General features: G+C 31.4%; 1 long non-coding RNA gene across 1 annotated transcript; it reads right to left on the bottom strand.

Moving 5' to 3' along the window:
- Window positions 1-11,129: 11,129 nt before the first annotated feature.
- On the bottom strand, window positions 11,130-17,261 carry LOC147804264 (uncharacterized). Its single transcript, XR_015429367.1, has 3 exons — window positions 17,152-17,261; window positions 15,009-15,235; window positions 11,130-11,295 (listed from the first exon to the last, which is right to left on the bottom strand). It is a non-coding gene; the product is annotated as an uncharacterized LOC147804264 (long non-coding RNA).
- Between the last annotated feature and the right edge of the window lie 414 nt (window positions 17,262-17,675).

Here is a 17,675-nt window from a genome sequence, read left to right as displayed (position 1 = left end):
CCTGAAAAATCTTGGCGAAATTTTGCACAAGAATTAAATTGCTATTTTAGCGAATGGGTTTCTGAAGTAAAAATTACCACTTTCGATGATCTTAAGAGTTTGATGGTTACCGAGCAAATGAAACGTCATGTACCAAATGACATGAGAGATCATTTTCTTGAAGATTGGATGGAATTGAATTCTTATTCCAAATTAGCCAGAAAATTGGACGACTATGAAAGTTTAAAAAACAGTTTCAAGGAAAAGTCTGTGTCTTATAATCGAAGTAACCAAGATGATTCTTGGCGATCTCTAAACCAAAGTGATACCAGAACTGAAGAAAAGTTGACTTGGCAGAAAAATAATGTTAAAGAAAATGTTCGCGAAAGAGAATTTGAAAGAAAAAGACATCTTAGATGCTATGAATGTGGTTCGTATGATCATCTACGCCCTCAATGTCCCAAGGCGAAAACAAATTCAGAAACTGTGGCTTCGCTTCACGTTTCGGAATCAAGGTTTCCTGATATAATGACACCATATACGAGCATTGGCGTGGTAAATGGCGTTGGCATTTCAATACTACGAGACACTGGCGCAACCTTGGATTTAATTCCTAGGAGATTTGTAAAACCTGAAATGTACACGGATGAATCTGTTTGGATAAAAACTCCAATACAGGAAGAATCATTTTGTTTTCCATTAGCCGTAGTTGAATTAAACTGTAAGTTAGGAAAAGTGGTTACTAAGGCAGCTGTATTAGGTGATTCTCTTGATAAAGGGTATTATTTATTGGGTAACAAAACGGCTGCTCTATTGGAAAATTCGTTTGAAGTCCCAATGATAAGTGCTGTAATGACTCGAAAACAAGAAAATATGAATGAAATGAGGGAAGTAGAAAATAAAGATAATGTACAGCTCGGTATAGTCGATTCCAATGAACACATCGTTACTTCTGATCAAACGGCGAAAAACGATGACTTACTCACTGAAAAGATTCGTGACTCCAATTTTCCTGTTTATTTTCCTTTACTGTTTTATTTTCCTATATACCGATAAACAAAACAGTTTTATGTCAACCTATATAGATCAGTTTTGACAAAATTTTATGTATGTTTTTTTGCCATTTCCTACTTTTGCAAAGAAAACTCTGTGGAAGGGAGGAGTTAGACTGTAACGTAACAGTGTGACAACTGAGCTAAAGGAATCAATTCCTCGAGAGGTAATGCTAAAATGATGTTGCTTGAGAGACACACACGAGAAGTGATGTTCTTTTTTTTGTTGTTGAAGAAGAGAGTTTTTTTCTGAGAAGAGATATTTCGTTTGGGTAATATTTTGTGATTTTTCGTGTGAATGTTTAAATAAATTGTTTGATACAACTCACGTCTTATTTCTGGTTGTTGTGACACAACAGTACCATAGCTAGAATTTTCAGCCATCTAGAGCTGCATGTATTATCAATTTGTAGAATGTATTTTATTTTGTAACCGGCGTTGAAGAGTCAACCAAATTCCGAGTTAACGGCTTTTAATGTTCAATTCCGTGTTTAATGCTTCGTGTTCCGCATTCAGGATACAATTCCGTTAGTACCATAGTTAGAATTTTCAGCCATCTAGAGCTGCATGTATTATCAATTTGTTGAATGTATTTTATTTTTTAACCGGCGTTGAACAGTCAACCCAATTCCGAGTTAACGGCTTTTAATGTTCAATTCCGTGTTTAATGCTTCGTGTTCCGCATTCAGGATACAATTCCGTTAGTACCATAGTTAGAAATTTCAACCATCTGGAGCTGCATGTATTATCAGTTTGTTGAATGTATTTTATTTTGTAACCGGCGTTGAACAGTCAACCCAATTCCGAGTTAACGGCTTTTAATGTTCAATTCCGTGTTTAATGTTTCGTGCTCCGCTTTCAGGATACAATTCCGTTAGTACCATAGTTAGAATTTTCAACCATCTAGAGCTGCATGTATTATCAATTTGTTGAATGTATTTTATTTTTTAACCGGCGTTGAACAGTCAACCCAATTCCGAGTTAACGGCTTTTAATGTTCAATTCCGTGTTTAATGCTTCGTGTTCCGCATTCAGGATACAATTCCGTTAGTACCATAGTTAGAATTTTCAGCCATCTAGAGCTGCATGTATTATCAATTTGTAGAATGTATTTTATTTTGTAACCGGCGTTGAAGAGTCAACCAAATTCCGAGTTAACGGCTTTTAATGTTCAATTCCGTGTTTAATGCTTCGTGTTCCGCATTCAGGATACAATTCCGTTAGTACCATAGTTAGAATTTTCAGCCATCTAGAGCTGCATGTATTATCAATTTGTAGAATGTATTTTATTTTGTAACCGGCGTTGAAGAGTCAACCAAATTCCGAGTTAACGGCTTTTAATGTTCAATTCCGTGTTTAATGCTTCGTGTTCCGCATTCAGGATACAATTCCGTTAGTACCATAGTTAGAATTTTCAGCCATCTAGAGCTGCATGTATTATCAATTTGTTGAATGTATTTTATTTTTTAACCGGCGTTGAACAGTCAACCCAATTCCGAGTTAACGGCTTTTAATGTTCAATTCCGTGTTTAATGCTTCGTGTTCCGCATTCAGGATACAATTCCGTTAGTACCATAGTTAGAAATTTCAACCATCTGGAGCTGCATGTATTATCAGTTTGTTGAATGTATTTTATTTTGTAACCGGCGTTGAACAGTCAACCCAATTCCGAGTTAACGGCTTTTAATGTTCAATTCCGTGTTTAATGTTTCGTGCTCCGCTTTCAGGATACAATTCCGTTAGTACCATAGTTAGAATTTTCAACCATCTAGAGCTGCATGTATTATCAATTTGTTGAATGTATTTTATTTTTTAACCGGCGTTGAACAGTCAACCCAATTCCGAGTTAACGGCTTTTAATGTTCAATTCCGTGTTTAATGCTTCGTGTTCCGCATTCAGGATACAATTCCGTTAGTACCATAGTTAGAAATTTCAGCCATCTAGAGCTGCATGTATTATCAGTTTGTTGAATGTATTTTATTTTGTAACCGGCGTTGAACAGTCAACCCAATTCCGAGTTAACGGCTTTTAATGTTCAATTCCGTGTTTAATGCTTCGTGATCCGCATTCAGGATACAATTCCGTTAGTACCATAGTTAGAATTTTCAACTATCTAGAGCTGCATGTATTATCAATTTGTTGAATGTATTTTATTTTTTAACCGGCTTTGAACAGTCAACCCAATTCCGAGTTGGACAGAATTGCATAAAATTACAAAAATCATTGGTTTTCATTCAAAATATAACCCTATTTGATATTTATGTGTGGGAAAAATATTTCCCTGCTCTTCGGCGACTGCTCACTCTCACCAAACTGATGTTTTAAAAGAAAAGCTTGATATACTATTATACACTATTTGTTGATAAATACACTATTTGTTGCTATTTTGCACGCCAGATTGTAACATTTTTTATTACAGAAAAAACTCTTTTTTTTCTATCTTTCTTTTAAAAACTTAGTGTTCAAACTGAAATTCAAAATTGGAACTAAACAAATTTTTGATATTTTTACTAATAATATGCTTTTGGAGAGGGGAACACTTGGAACCACTTTGGACAACTAATTGAGAACCACTGTCATAAAGCTAGCATATGCGATAAAATGCATTCAAATATGTATTAAAATATGTATTTTTTTGCGAAGGTAAAATCTGATATTTTTATTTCTTTTACTAAAATCTTACACATTTTAGGAAGAAATATCCATTTTAATGAATATCAAAAAATATGAACTCAGAATTTTTAAGAAGTAATTTTCATTCCAAACAATACTACGTTAAGAGCATGCAACTAAAAATAGAGGGCATTTCTCGAATTTTTGGTAATTTTTTCAAATGAAAAATTCACTTTGAACTCGCTTTAGATTACAAGCAAAGCGTCAAATTTTTCAAATATACCCATATTTGTAACGAAGTAAATACTAAAATACTTTTAAAAAGAATTTGTTTAGTTCAATCCATGCTACATCATCACTACTAAGAGTTTATCAGTGTGGTTGAACTCTCAACCATACTGAGGAAGTGGGGTGTAGCACTCATCCTATAGACGAGAGGTGGTCGATCCGTAGTGGGATGAATCGCTCATCCCATAGAACTATAGTAAGGGAGGTCACTAAGCGTTAAAGTATGGTGCAGCGCTCTTTTTTCCCCTACTGGGAAAGATGGATCTAATAGTTTGGTCAAGAGAGCGGTTGAAAGTTTGGACCTCTTAATGTTAATTTTACTTAATGCGTATTTTGCCATGTCACGAGAATTTTTTTAAGCGAATTGAAGAAATTTTGCACGCAATTATAAATATCGTTTATCCAAAAATAATTTAAGCCAGAAAATAATTTGCAGCATATTTTTTTTTGCTATTTTTTTTAATAATTTTTTAGTAACAGTCGAAAACATTTTTCAGTTGAAGGGTAAACAAATTTTTACATCATTTTAAAGAATGTAATTTACATAGGAAAATACCAATTTTTTACAGAATTCGTATAATAGTTCCAAAAATATGGAATTCTGTCAAAGTCAGATTTTTGAAATTCGATTTCTCAGGAACTATTAGACCAATTCCGTTTAAATTTCGTATTTTTCCATATAAAATTACATTTTTTGAAATTATGTAAAAGTTTGTATACCATGCAATTCACAAATTATTCAGTTATTACTAAATAAAATAATAAAAAATAATAAATGATTATTTAAAAATATTTTTAGCATTGAATTCATTTTTTCTAGACGAATTATATAATTTTTTGCAAAACTTTGATTGTCGATTGATTAGACTTGAATTCGAAACTGTCAATTCAGTAGCCCCCTCGAACCATTAAGATTAAATCCTAGCAGAAGAGAATCCAATCATTAGATCAAAAGTTATTCAAGGAGTTTCAATGATTTTTTTTCACCTACTATACATACTTTAGCCGAAAGAGCTAATCAGATAATCGCATTACCGCCTGAACGGAGATTCAAATCCCAACGTTGACACCGCAATATTTCTTTACTTCATTCAATGCATGAGGATTTTCCAGTGTCCTGCTTTCCTCAATTGATGACTCTGCTCTTTTGGAATACGAAACTCTCATTCTAGCCTAGATGGCAGCACGGCTGGGCTGCTTAGCAAAACAAAACAAAATCTGGTTTTTTCCTCTCTCCAGATGGCACCAATAGATTGTTAAATCACATTCCGTAATTCTCTTGGCAAAACACAAGTCAACTCAACCACAAACTAACTTCACTGTCCACTAACCAACGAAAAGCCATGCAAACATAGCCTAACTCCAAAAACTAGTAAAACTATTTTTACAGTTTTGAAACCATGCCAGTTGTAAATGGTTACAAAACCATCAAGTTTTGTATCCACGGTTTTTTAACCATACAAGTTGTTAACGGTTTGGAACCTAAGAAGTTGAGGAAATTCTCCTAACTATAGACTATATAGTTAATTGGATGGACAGACCGTTGCCGGTGACTTTACCGTAATTTTGGAATGAAAATTTTAATCGTGAGTTTATATATAAATCTGTGTGCAGTGTCCTGAAGGATACATATTTTACTAAAGAACATTTATTTTCCCCACATTTCAGTATAACTATTGGGAGTACAAATTAGTTCAGTCATTTTTTGTGTGGTCAAAAATGCATTTAATTCAGAACAAAATGAATGAACAGATTAATAAAAGTATTTTCATCGCTGGCTACTACTTTTTCCCACCTCTCAGGCAATTTTCGAATTCCATCTCGAAAAAATTTCTCGTCTTTTGAGGCGATCCAGGTTAGGAGCCAATTTTCAATTTCTGCGGAAGAAGTGAACTGGTGACCTGCCAAATCATGCTGTTTCCATCGAAATAACCAGTAATCAGAAGGAGCAATGTCCAGCTAATACAGTGGGTGGGGTAAAATATCCCACTTGAGCGTTTCGAAATAATTTCTTACGACTTTTGAGACATCAGGCAGACTGAGAAGAATAACTTTGTCATGTCTTTGCTCGTATACCAGTCTTTTTTCTCGTAATGCACTGCTCAAATTAATCAATTGTAGCCTATACCGATCGCCCGTAATGGAATCACCAGGTTGTAGCAGCTCATAGTATACAAAACTATTCACCATTCTTCAAACGTCGCAACCATTCCCTACATGATTTATCAGTTGGAGCATTGTCACCATAAACCTCTACAAGCATTCGATGCGCTTCAGCTGCACTTTTCTTCCAATTAACATAACAACATAAAGCCTCCTGCAAATGGTGCTTCGTTACCACAAAATTTGACATATTCAGCAAAGTAAAAAACAGGGTTTTTGTATGAAACTCAAAGCGATATAAACTGAATATTATTGACAGATGTTTAACCTCTCTTAAACCACCGAAACAAGCTGTCACTATATAACATTCATAACAGCAGAGCCATCTTTTAGAAACGGATCGAACTAATTTGTACTCTCAATATATAAATTGTAAGGATGCTCTTTTTAAACCACATTTACAAACGAAATTGCGTTATAAAAAATATCACACATTAAATACACGAAAGAAAATATTTAAAAACACATGGAAAAAATATCTTTATATTCGTACCTAATAGTGATTACCTGAATTTAATATGCTTTATTTATTTACTTTCATTTGATGAATATTTTACAATTATATCATATACCATTTTTTTTACATATCGTGTACCTTTTAAAATATTTCCGAAACTAAATTCGCCCATTAAGAAATTAAAATCATTAAATTCAAATACAAGTAATAAAGTAAAAATGAAAAAAGTCGAAATCCTTAGCGCATTAATATCAATCATTACTATTTTTATCAAGAATTTTAAAGTTCAAGTATTTCACTTTTTTTTCATTACATCTAATAAAAATTCTTAAAGAGTATCTGGATAATACTAAAAGCATATAATATTACAGGAATCTCTTCCTGTTTTATCATCGTAATTTATTTGAGTACTACCATTACCACAGTCACGCATACCCATAAGCTTTCACCCAAATATTAATTTTAGGCCGGAGATATTTTATGGGACACTGTTTTCTGGAGGAATTTTTGGAGCAAACCTTTTTTTTCAATAAGAATATTTTTATTATCACACCTCGCGTATTGTGGAACGTGTAGAGTACTTAACATTTTCAAGCACGTTTTTGTCTAATTGCAGATGTAATTCTTTCCCCAAGAAACGCATGTTTTATTATTCTACTCAGATAGCTCGAAACATAGTAACTGCTATGATTCCATAAGTATAAACGTTCGTAAAATGATGATCATCATTTATTTTTATGATGCTACTACTATCGGAACTTAATATTTATTAATGTCCTTTCATCGTGTCTACTCACGAATTTGTTTTATTGGGATGCGGGAAGCAATTTTTCTTTATAGCAATAGTTTGTTCATGTAAAATTATTTATTCTATTTCTTTATAGATTTTGTTCACAATATCGATTAAAGAAAAAAATAAAATTCCTATCGTATTCAAATAGCATGTCTTAAAATATTACTGAGCATTATGTTGTGCAAAGTTTTAATAATACATTAGAGAGCTGATTATCCAGAGCAATCGGAACCAAAGCCGATCCGGATAATGGAAAATCCGGATAATTAAGCAACTTTAAATAACGACTATGAGAATGTTTTTAAGTAGCTTCCTCTTAGTTTAAAGTTTTAATAATGTGTTTAGTTTTAAAATTTCAATAATAGAGTATTGCTCCGATTATCCGGACCAATCGAGACCAAACCCGATCCGGATAACGGAAAATCCGGATAATTAGGCAACTTTAAATAACGGCTATGAGAATGTTTTTAAGTAACTTCCTTCCGTGCTTTTTTCCGACTTAGTATTAGTAATTGCAATAGTGCCTATATATAGCATATTACAAATAACGTGCTTAAAAGTTTAATTTTTAAAAATTTTATTGGGAACTTGTTCCGTTATTAAAAACTACTTGCCACCCACATTGAAACTGGGAGGAAAAAGCATGAGTTTATTTTCAAGATCACCGAGGGATAAAATAAGCCTTTTTTTTTTATCTCTTTCAGACATTTTGAAAATAAAGACACACTTTCGCGATTATTTATTTATTTATTTTGATGGTGGGAAGAACACACGATCCTTAATAGATCCGGATAATTGGACAATCCGGTAAATGCACATTCGGTTAATCGGTGCTGTACTGTATTTCTAAAAAATATCATGTGAGATGAAAGGTTAAAAATTATTACGGAATCTCTTATATATTTTGCATTATATACTAATATACACTGTAAAAAAGTATAACTGGAAACTTTCCATAAGAGCTACGGGGACTTAGTGCTTCAGCATTTTTTTTTTGTAAATTTAATGTCTGCTGAACAAATTTATGGTAGGAAAAAAAATGAATAAGGAAGAGTAAAGAAACATAGTCCTCAACACAGGATGTAAAACCGGGGAACCTGTTTAAGAAGTTAACACACTAATCCCTTTGACACACTAGTCCCTTAATCACTCTGGCAGGTGTAATATAGGTAGTTTTAAAAATCTGATAAAATGTATGAAGAACTTAGTCATGGTGTTCATATCTAATGAGAAGATATTATCTATTTTGCTATTAATCTAGGTTTTTTCCCCCATATTACGTAAAAGTTCAATTAAACGGTATAAAATGTTTTTCCCTGTATTTATTGCAAAAGTGCTTTGAATTTTTTACAGTGATACAGTAGTTAATTTAAAAATTAACTCTCTTGGAGATTTAAAAAAAAGTAAACCGAACGATATAGTGAAAGCCGTAAAAATGTTACTCTTGTTTTCGAAATTAAAATTTAATAATATTTTATAATTTGCTGACTACTTTTCTTATTTTTTATCAACTTCTGTTGCTATTTTTTGGGTTGCCAACTTTACTGGAAACCTACGTAACTGATTTAATTTGTTTGCAACTTTTGCATCTGATATAAATTATTGGCAATCTATGTAATTGATTTAGTTTGTAACCCTTGTAACAATTAAATTTATTACTAAACTTTCTACTTTATTTAATTTGTGGGTAGCTTTCGTTACTAATTTAATGGTGCCTTGATACAAGAAAAATTTTATCACCTCACCAAATGGTAAGAAAAATAGCTATTTTATACAATAACTTTGTTAACGAGAAATTCATTTATGTCTAAGATGCTACTGCCCTATGGAACATTAAAGATGAAAATTTTACTTGAAAACCATTGGCGTCTCGGCTATCTTGACGATCAGTTATATAAATAAGTCATGGGCTAAGAATTTGCAATTTAGTACTTACAGCTTTTTTTCCAATTATTGTAATGCTTTTTACACCAGCTCAAAATTTCAAAAGAAAGAATCACTAGGGCAAAAGCACATAAATCAAAAATTTCTTTTAAAAATTTTTTGCATACTGAATATTATGAGCCGCGATGACTCAGGAGATAGAGCATTCGCCTTACAATAAGTCTTATTGGAAGGCGAATGCTCTATCTCCTGAGTCATCGCGACTCATGATATTCAGTATGCAAAACATTTTTAAAAGAAATTTTCCCATTTAAAAGAAATTTGATTCGAATCCCAGTTGATACGAATTCCTGTTCGACTTATTGTAAGGCGAATGCTCTATCTCCTGAGTCATCGCGGCTCATGATATTCAGTATACAAAAATTTTTTAAAAGAAATTTTCCCATTTAAAAGAAATTTGATTCGAATCCCAGTTGATACGAATTCCTGTTCGACTTATTGTAAGGCGAATGCTCTATCTCCTGAGTCATCGCGGCTCATGATATTCAGTATGCAAAAAATTTTTTCAAAGAAATTTTCCCATTTAAAAGAAATTTGATTCGAATCCCAAATGATACGAATTCCTCATCCGGCTTGCACCGACTACAGTGCTGACGTGAAATATCCTCAGTGGTAGACAGATCATGGCTTAGAGTCCCCTCCCCTCTTGCCGTCAGGCTAACCGGGGGAGGCTCTCGTGGTCTTTCTCTCCATGTAACGCAAATGCGGGTTAACTCCATCAAAAAATCCTCCACGAAGGCAAATTTCTCCCAATACTCGATCCAGAAGTTCCGTTGTCTTCTGGATTGGGTTCAAAATTACTAGGTTACGGGGTTGAACATTAGTAGTCGTAAACCCATAAAATTGGGTCGGCTGTTCAACGATGGTTATAAAATAAAGTAAAATAAAATACTGTATATCATGAACAGCGGTGACTTAGAGTAGAGGAGAGAACGTTCACCTTTCAGTGAGGTGACTCAGGTTCGAATCCCAGTGGTGGCTGGTGGATACGAGTTCTGCTCACGGCTCGCACGGACGACTGTGTAGACGTAAAATATCCTCATTGATCATGGATTTAGATCACTTTGGAATCGGTCTAACCGTGGGTAGTTTTCGTGTTTTTTTTTTTTTTTTTTTTGTCTGTATATAATGCAATGTGGATTAGTCCCCTCAAAAGTTTTTCCACGAACCTTTTGATTGTCCCAATGCGTAATCCAGGTGTTCCCTTCTCTTCCGGTTAGGGTTTCAAAATTAGAAATGCTTCGGAATTGGGTATAATATAGCCTACGTGACAGGTTGTGTTGTTCCTACTAAATTTTACCCATGAACGGCATTTTCTGCGAGCCTAACTTCAAGCCACAAATAAACAAACGAAGTGTTCGATCGTTTAAATAGCTGCTCGCCAGATTTTATTGCATTATAAAGAAAAGTTATAGAAACTAAATACAACTAAATAAACAACAACAACTAAAACAAATAATAACAACTACTAATAACAATAACTAAATAAACAACAACTAAATTCCATTCGTTTAGCATTGCGTCATATGTTGTTCCTACCAAGTCGAAGTAGTTGTGTTTTTTTCATATTATACCCAATTGAACTTTGTAAATCATAAACTCGAAGTTGGATCGATTGTTCAACTCTGGTTACAGTATATATTTAAAAAAAAGTGCTGTATATCATAATTTTATCTTTTTTTTCTATTCGCATTTCAGTTTTGTCACATTTGTTCTTCTAAAACTAAATTTTCGTTTCGGGAAATTTCAAGAGATTATTTTTTTTTAATTCGTGAAGATTTTCCAGATTTTTTTTTATACATTCACATTTAGTAGAAATGAACAGGAACTATAAAAATTCAGCAAATTTTATTCACATTTTAAAAATCCCTGAAATTAGCAAGCAACGTCAGTCTTAGGAATGGCGAAGACATTTCCGTTTTTATCAACGCATCGGTATTCATCATTGGAGCATTGTCTGCTCAGAAAACATCCGCTTCTTTGTCACACTTAGGGACTTCTCTTGCTATGTAAAATAAATTAAAACATTAAAGATTTCATGCAAATGAATGATTTGGGGCTAAATAAATTAGAAGATTTCTTTTTTATTGTTCATGTCAACCATTTAAAATACAGGGTTATTCATAATTCCCTCCGGGGTTTCAAAGCGTTATAGTAAAAAAACGAAGACGAATATGGCAAAAAAGAACATATGAAATGATTCCGAAAGTATTCAAGTTTTAATTTAAGCAGTTGCCGGTAGATGGCAGTAAAATGTACCACTGAAGCCAGTTGTAGTAAAGAAAAATGGCGTTTACAGCGGAGGGAATTATGAATAACCCTGTACAATGGTTTCTGCATAAGCAAGTACTTTCTATGTATTGTGCAGACATTTCGTACTGCGCAGCTAAATCGGAAATTAGTTAAGTTCTAATCTGAAAACAACAATTAGGCAATTAAGAGCGCTTTGATGTGAAAGTGTCAACTTTTAGAAAAGTGCCACTTATTACTTTATTGCTCGATGTCCTTCAAGTATATTAAAATGAAATGAAGATATTTAATCAAGGGCAAAACACATTTGTCTTCTCTGATTTATTCAAAATAAGAAAAAAACATGAATAACTTTATTATTGAAATTTGTGTAAGTGTAACTTTCGCTTTTTGTTTCTGTTTTTCTTCCATTTTCCTTGATATTTTATCACATTTTCTGTTATATTTTTATTCCTATATAGAGAAGAGTTGAATATAGCCGGATAGATGAAGGACCCTGCAATATTGGCAAAACTACTGTTGCCATCTATTATAAATTACATGAAACTAGTTGCAGATAGTCACCATGTTCCTTAGAGGTTAATGAAAACCAGTGTAGGCTATTTGCTAGTCAACGCCGATGTTTTGAAAAATCTGTTTAACAAAATTCTGGTTTTTAGATCCCTAATTTTATTCAGCTTCTAATTGCTTGAAGATTCGTTTTTGCTATGTTCAACATCTAATAGCACCTCTTTCAAATATTATTTTAAATGATCGAAATAGATTTTACCATTGCTAAAATAGATTTTGTTGTGATTGAAACAGATAAAAATTCTTAGAACACGTTGAACCATAATATCGTCCAGATTTGCTGCAATCTAAATACACTGACAGTTTGAACCATGTACTAGAGAAAATTTGTTCCGTGAATTTGAACATGATGATACGATAATATGATTAAAATGTAACGGAATCCTGGTTCAAATTAGCATTGGACTGAGATAGCTACAAAATTGCGTGTTATTGCATTTCACGAAGCAGATATTAAGAGCCACGATTGCACGATGGTTAAAGCACTGAGCTGCTTTATGTCAGACTGGGGTTCCATCCCTGGTGGTGGCTTTTATCCTACGCTGTTTTATATTGGTGGGTACCAGGTTGTCTGGGAAATGAAGTTGATAATTTGTTCTATATTAATCTGGGAAATGAAGTTGATATAACGTTGACCACATTGCTATCATTCATCATCATAAAATTATAGAGTCAACGCTGAACCTATTTTTCTAGGAATGTAGTTTTGTTGCACTGCAAAAAATTTCGGATCAAATAACGGTAAAAAGTACTGGTACCCCGAGTGCAGCATCCATGAAAAAAAAAAATTTGCTGTAAGATTTTATGCTGTAATTTTTACAATAATACCTATTTAATTACAGTTTTTCAGTGATTTTACAGTAAATATTACTGCAAAAATTATGGTACATCAGATGTTTTAAACATAAAATTTAACTATAAAAATGCATTTTGCCAAAAAAGTACTGACACCCTGAGTTCTGGTTCTTTCTATGGTAATTTGATATCGAATTTTACAATTTAGGTTATTTGTTAGAGATTTCCTTTTCATGTCTTGCAAAACAATTTTTAAAAATTCATTTAGTAAATTGAAAGAAAATTATAAAAAAAAACTGTTTAGTTAATAGATATAACAATTAGAGTTTTCAAATATTCGAATTTATTGTGCTTTTTTTAGTTATCTTATATGCGCTTTAAATTTTTTATTGGAATTTTGTTTTTAATGTGAACATTCATTAGAAAACCCTTCTAAGAAATGTTTTTTGCTTCTAAGAATACATTTCCAAATTTCAGCGTTTCCTATTGCTATTATAAAAGTCTAATCTAAAACTCTTTAGATTAGAGTGTCTCAAACGAATCAAGGCCAAATATTCCGTCATTAGATTAGTAAACAGATAGAAATCATTCATTTTCCTGCTCCTTGAATGACCTGAAAAGATAGCCCTTTTATGAACAACAACACAACACTAACTATAATCATTATAAACCATATTTCTACAAAAGTACATGAAAAAAGTGTATATGAATTTAAATACATTGAAATTGATATCACAAAATACAGGTATTAAATTAACCAAACAAAAAAGAAAAGTTTACTGGATTATACTATCTTGCACAGTTTTTAATCCCCACCTTTCGTTCATTTTGATAAAAAACTGACTTTTTTTTATAAAACGTTTAATCAATTGAAGCTAAATTAAATTTTTTCAACCATTTCCACTTTTTTTGTTAAAATCTTTATTGATTCTCTACTATTTTTATAAGCGTCTGGTTTTTTTATAATGTTTTTATTTTATTCTCATTTGAATATACATTTACAAACCTAACAATTTCAATTTCAACAATTGTCATCAAATTCTCTATTATTAATCTACGTGTTCAAGCCAAAGGTTGTAAAACACATCAAATTCTCAAAGTCAACTATTTACCCGATAAAAAAATTTTGTTCCGTAATGAATAAAGTAATAATACCTAAAATTTCTGTGTTCTTAACCGTTGATTAGATGCCCATTTGGCAGAATGCTTTTTCCCACCTCTAACCCTTCCTCAAAAGCTCAATTTAAACTTTATTTCCTCAAAACAATATTTTATAAGCTTTTTAACTATTTATTCAATTTAGGGTTAAGGCGACGCGGTACAGTGCATTTAATCCTCTCTTTATCACTTAAAAAATAGTAAAAAAAAACTTTTTTACCAGTGAAGATTAGTAAGGAAACAAACGTAATTAGCTACTCAGTGTCTTCACTCAGAATGACGGTTTTCAAATACTTATTATTGGACAATTGTGTAAATTAAAGGGGGGGGGGGAGAAACGTGCAGCAATCTGTAAAACATACGTTCAATTGTCAGAATAATTTTTTTTTTAAATTTTAGTTATTGTTTTAAATTTTATTTTAATTTTTTAAAGAAATAAAATTTGTAAATCAAAACAGAAAAACTGAAAGTTTACATCAAAATATTTCGGAATCTAGCATGAATGAAAATAAAATTACCATTTTTTGTTGCTTAAATATTGCAGCAATCACCTTTCTGTAATCAGTTAACGAAATTACCAAAAGCAACCGAAAAAAAAGTAAAAAACTTGCTGCACCATAGGAATAGAAAACATTGTGAAATAAAACTTTAAATTCAGGTAATAAAATTTGTTCCCTGTTATATGAACTTGTTGCAAAAATTCATTTTTTTAAAAATTAAAAAAAATTAACCGTTTTCCCAAATCTATTTTGAACTATCCGTACATAGAATGTTATTTGTTTTGTTGACGAAGCAATAACTACTCCGCAATAATTATTTAGAATTATGTGTTTTTTTTACAACGACATGTTTGTTAACTTAAATAGATTTATTTATAATAAATCACTTACTTATATAAATGTATACTTATATTCCTACTTACTAATTATATAACTGAATGCTTACTTATATAATTGAACAATATAATTGGATAAATTACATTACAGTGAAACCTCTCTGAAGCAACCTCTCTCAGTAAAATGGCCCACAATGGAGGTTGGTCGTTCTTAAAGGTTCTCTCTCCATTGGCTTCAAAATGTTATGGAAGGTACGTGGTATGGTTTTCGCAAATGATTTTAATCAGTGTGATTTTTTTGAAGCGGATATGCTACTTGTGTTGGCGTCTTGAGAACCTGATCGATAAGTAAATTTTAGAGTCAATAAAAATGATCCCTACTGATATAATTATGCATTAAAACAAATTTACTAATTATAAATGATAAAACTATTTTAAATAAATAAAAAAATCATGCTTTTTAAGTTTGCATTTAATTTTATATCATAAAAATTATTTAGCTCTAAAAGATAAAAAGAGATTAGTTTGTTTAAGATGCTGAATTTTTTTTCTTTCTTAAATGACTTTTTTTTTCAAATTTCACTTTGAACTATACAAATTAATCATTGATAGCATCGTCTTTAATGCACTCTGATTGCATCATAAGGTTTTGACGATCTCTTTCAGAGATTGCCACAAAGGGCTCTCTAAATAACAGTCTCTTACAAATATTTTAAATATATTTTAATCTACTTTTTCGTTTTGTCAATTATTTTTGTTTTGATACTTTTTCTTGTTTCCTCGTTTGACCTTTTCCGTTTGATGGATTTCAGAGGAATATTTAGGATTAGAGGAATATTAGGATTTCAGAGAAATATTTAGGATGGAGACCATCTCTTTCAGAGATGGTCTCCATCCTAAATATTTTCTTCAACACAATCCTAAATATTTTCTTCAACACAAAGTCTACGTAAAAAATTCCGTACCATCCAAAAGTGGTCCTAAATAGTGGAGGTCTTACTGCATATTTAATTCTGGGAATACAGAACGAGTGATATAATAAAAAATAATGAAAGAGAAGTAATTTTACTTGTTAACAATATATTAAGTTAACCTTCTAACATGAACCCTCACAACTTAGAAACAGTTTGAAACGATCTTGGATCTTTATTAAAAATAATATTAATTCTGAAATTTCGACAAATTTTTTATCTGGTAGCATCTAATCACTTTCTATTATTTTCAATTTTATGACTTTTTTTTGTTGTTGTTTTTTTTTGGCATCAAGGAAAGTAGCAGCTTATAAAAAAAAATCTGAAGAGAAAGAAAGAAAACTTTCTACGACGAAGGATTAATAATCATTATTAAATGAAAAAAAATCGCAGGAAAAAAACACTTAAGACTTAGCGAATAGAAATTTTGAAAAATAATTCTCAATGAAAATCGGTAGTTCTCTGAAAGGTAGTGACCTTTCAGCAAGTCAAATTTCAACTCTGTAATTGCATTGTAGCAGACTTTTGATCAGCTTGCATATCATTTTTACTTCAGAAATTTTTTTAATTTATCTTGCTCTTAGTACAGTTTTCTACACACCATCATAGGAATTTCAAGTTTCTAAATTTTATACTAGCTCGTTCGCAGTAAAACAAAATGTAACGTAAAGTAAAATAAATAAAATTCATAAAAAACATTTAAAATTTCGTTAACTTTCAAGCAAATTGGAATTTTTTTTAAAAAAACTCATGTTTTTGTCATAATCAAAAAAGGTCCTTTCACGCATGCCAAATTTCAACTTTGTAGATGATTTCATACGGCTCGCACAGTTTCTCATATGGCATTTTTTACAACTTTAACAGTCAATAATTTTCGAACGACAATTGTTGGATTGTTAAATTTTTATTGTATCATATTCCCATTAAATTTTCTACACAGCTTCTTAATTTCTAGTTTCCTAGTCTTATAGTTTCAGCTCTGCAATTTCAAAAAATAACGTAAAGTTGAACGTTTTAAAACGTTAAAGTGGAAACATGTTTGATAACTTTAATACGATAAATTAATGTTTTCTCGACTAATAAATTTCCCTAAAGTTAAGGAAATAAACCTTTTTAACTAATTAAATTTTATAAACGTGAATGAGAGTTAAATTTATATCTAACTCAATATCGTTGGTTGAAACTTCAACAGTGACGAAAGGAAAATAAAATTGCTCACTAAAAATTTAGTTCTTTTTTAAATAATAGTTCTAAAAAGTCGCACATGAAAAAACTTTCTTACTTTAATATTTAGCCAAAGTTCATCTTGAAAGTAGATACGTTGTTTTTAACTGTATCATACGAAGAAATACTTGAAAAAAATTAGATAAGCCAATATAAGTTTTTATCTGAAAGTTACAGATGTTGCTTTCGTCAGTGCTTAAAGTTTGGCATGAATTAAAATCCCCCTTTTCACATTAAAATAGATAATTTTATTATTAGATTAGATAATTTTATTAATTTTCTGATTTCAAGTTTTGAGCTACTTAATTTATTCTAAGCAAAAATTCATGGTGATCATGTATTAATGAATTTTATAATATTTGAAGGCGTTTTTTGTTAATTGGACTAAAAAACACTACATTTTGTTGCCACCCTTTTAACACAACTATTAAAGCTGTTTTATATTTAATGAAATTTAAAAAAAACTAAATAATCTTTTTTAATGCCATTTACTTAATTTAAATTTTTAAAATCCTTGTCTAGTATTAATTTATAAAAATATTTATACCAATGATCGTAAATTACTACTGAAATGAAAAAAAA

The sequence above is a fragment of the Parasteatoda tepidariorum genome, chromosome 9, assembly GCF_982258835.1.
Source record: "Parasteatoda tepidariorum strain Cologne lab strain chromosome 9, Ptep-v5.0, whole genome shotgun sequence".
NCBI lineage: Eukaryota > Metazoa > Arthropoda > Arachnida > Araneae > Theridiidae > Parasteatoda > Parasteatoda tepidariorum.
This window is presented reverse-complemented; position numbering and strand designations above follow the sequence as displayed.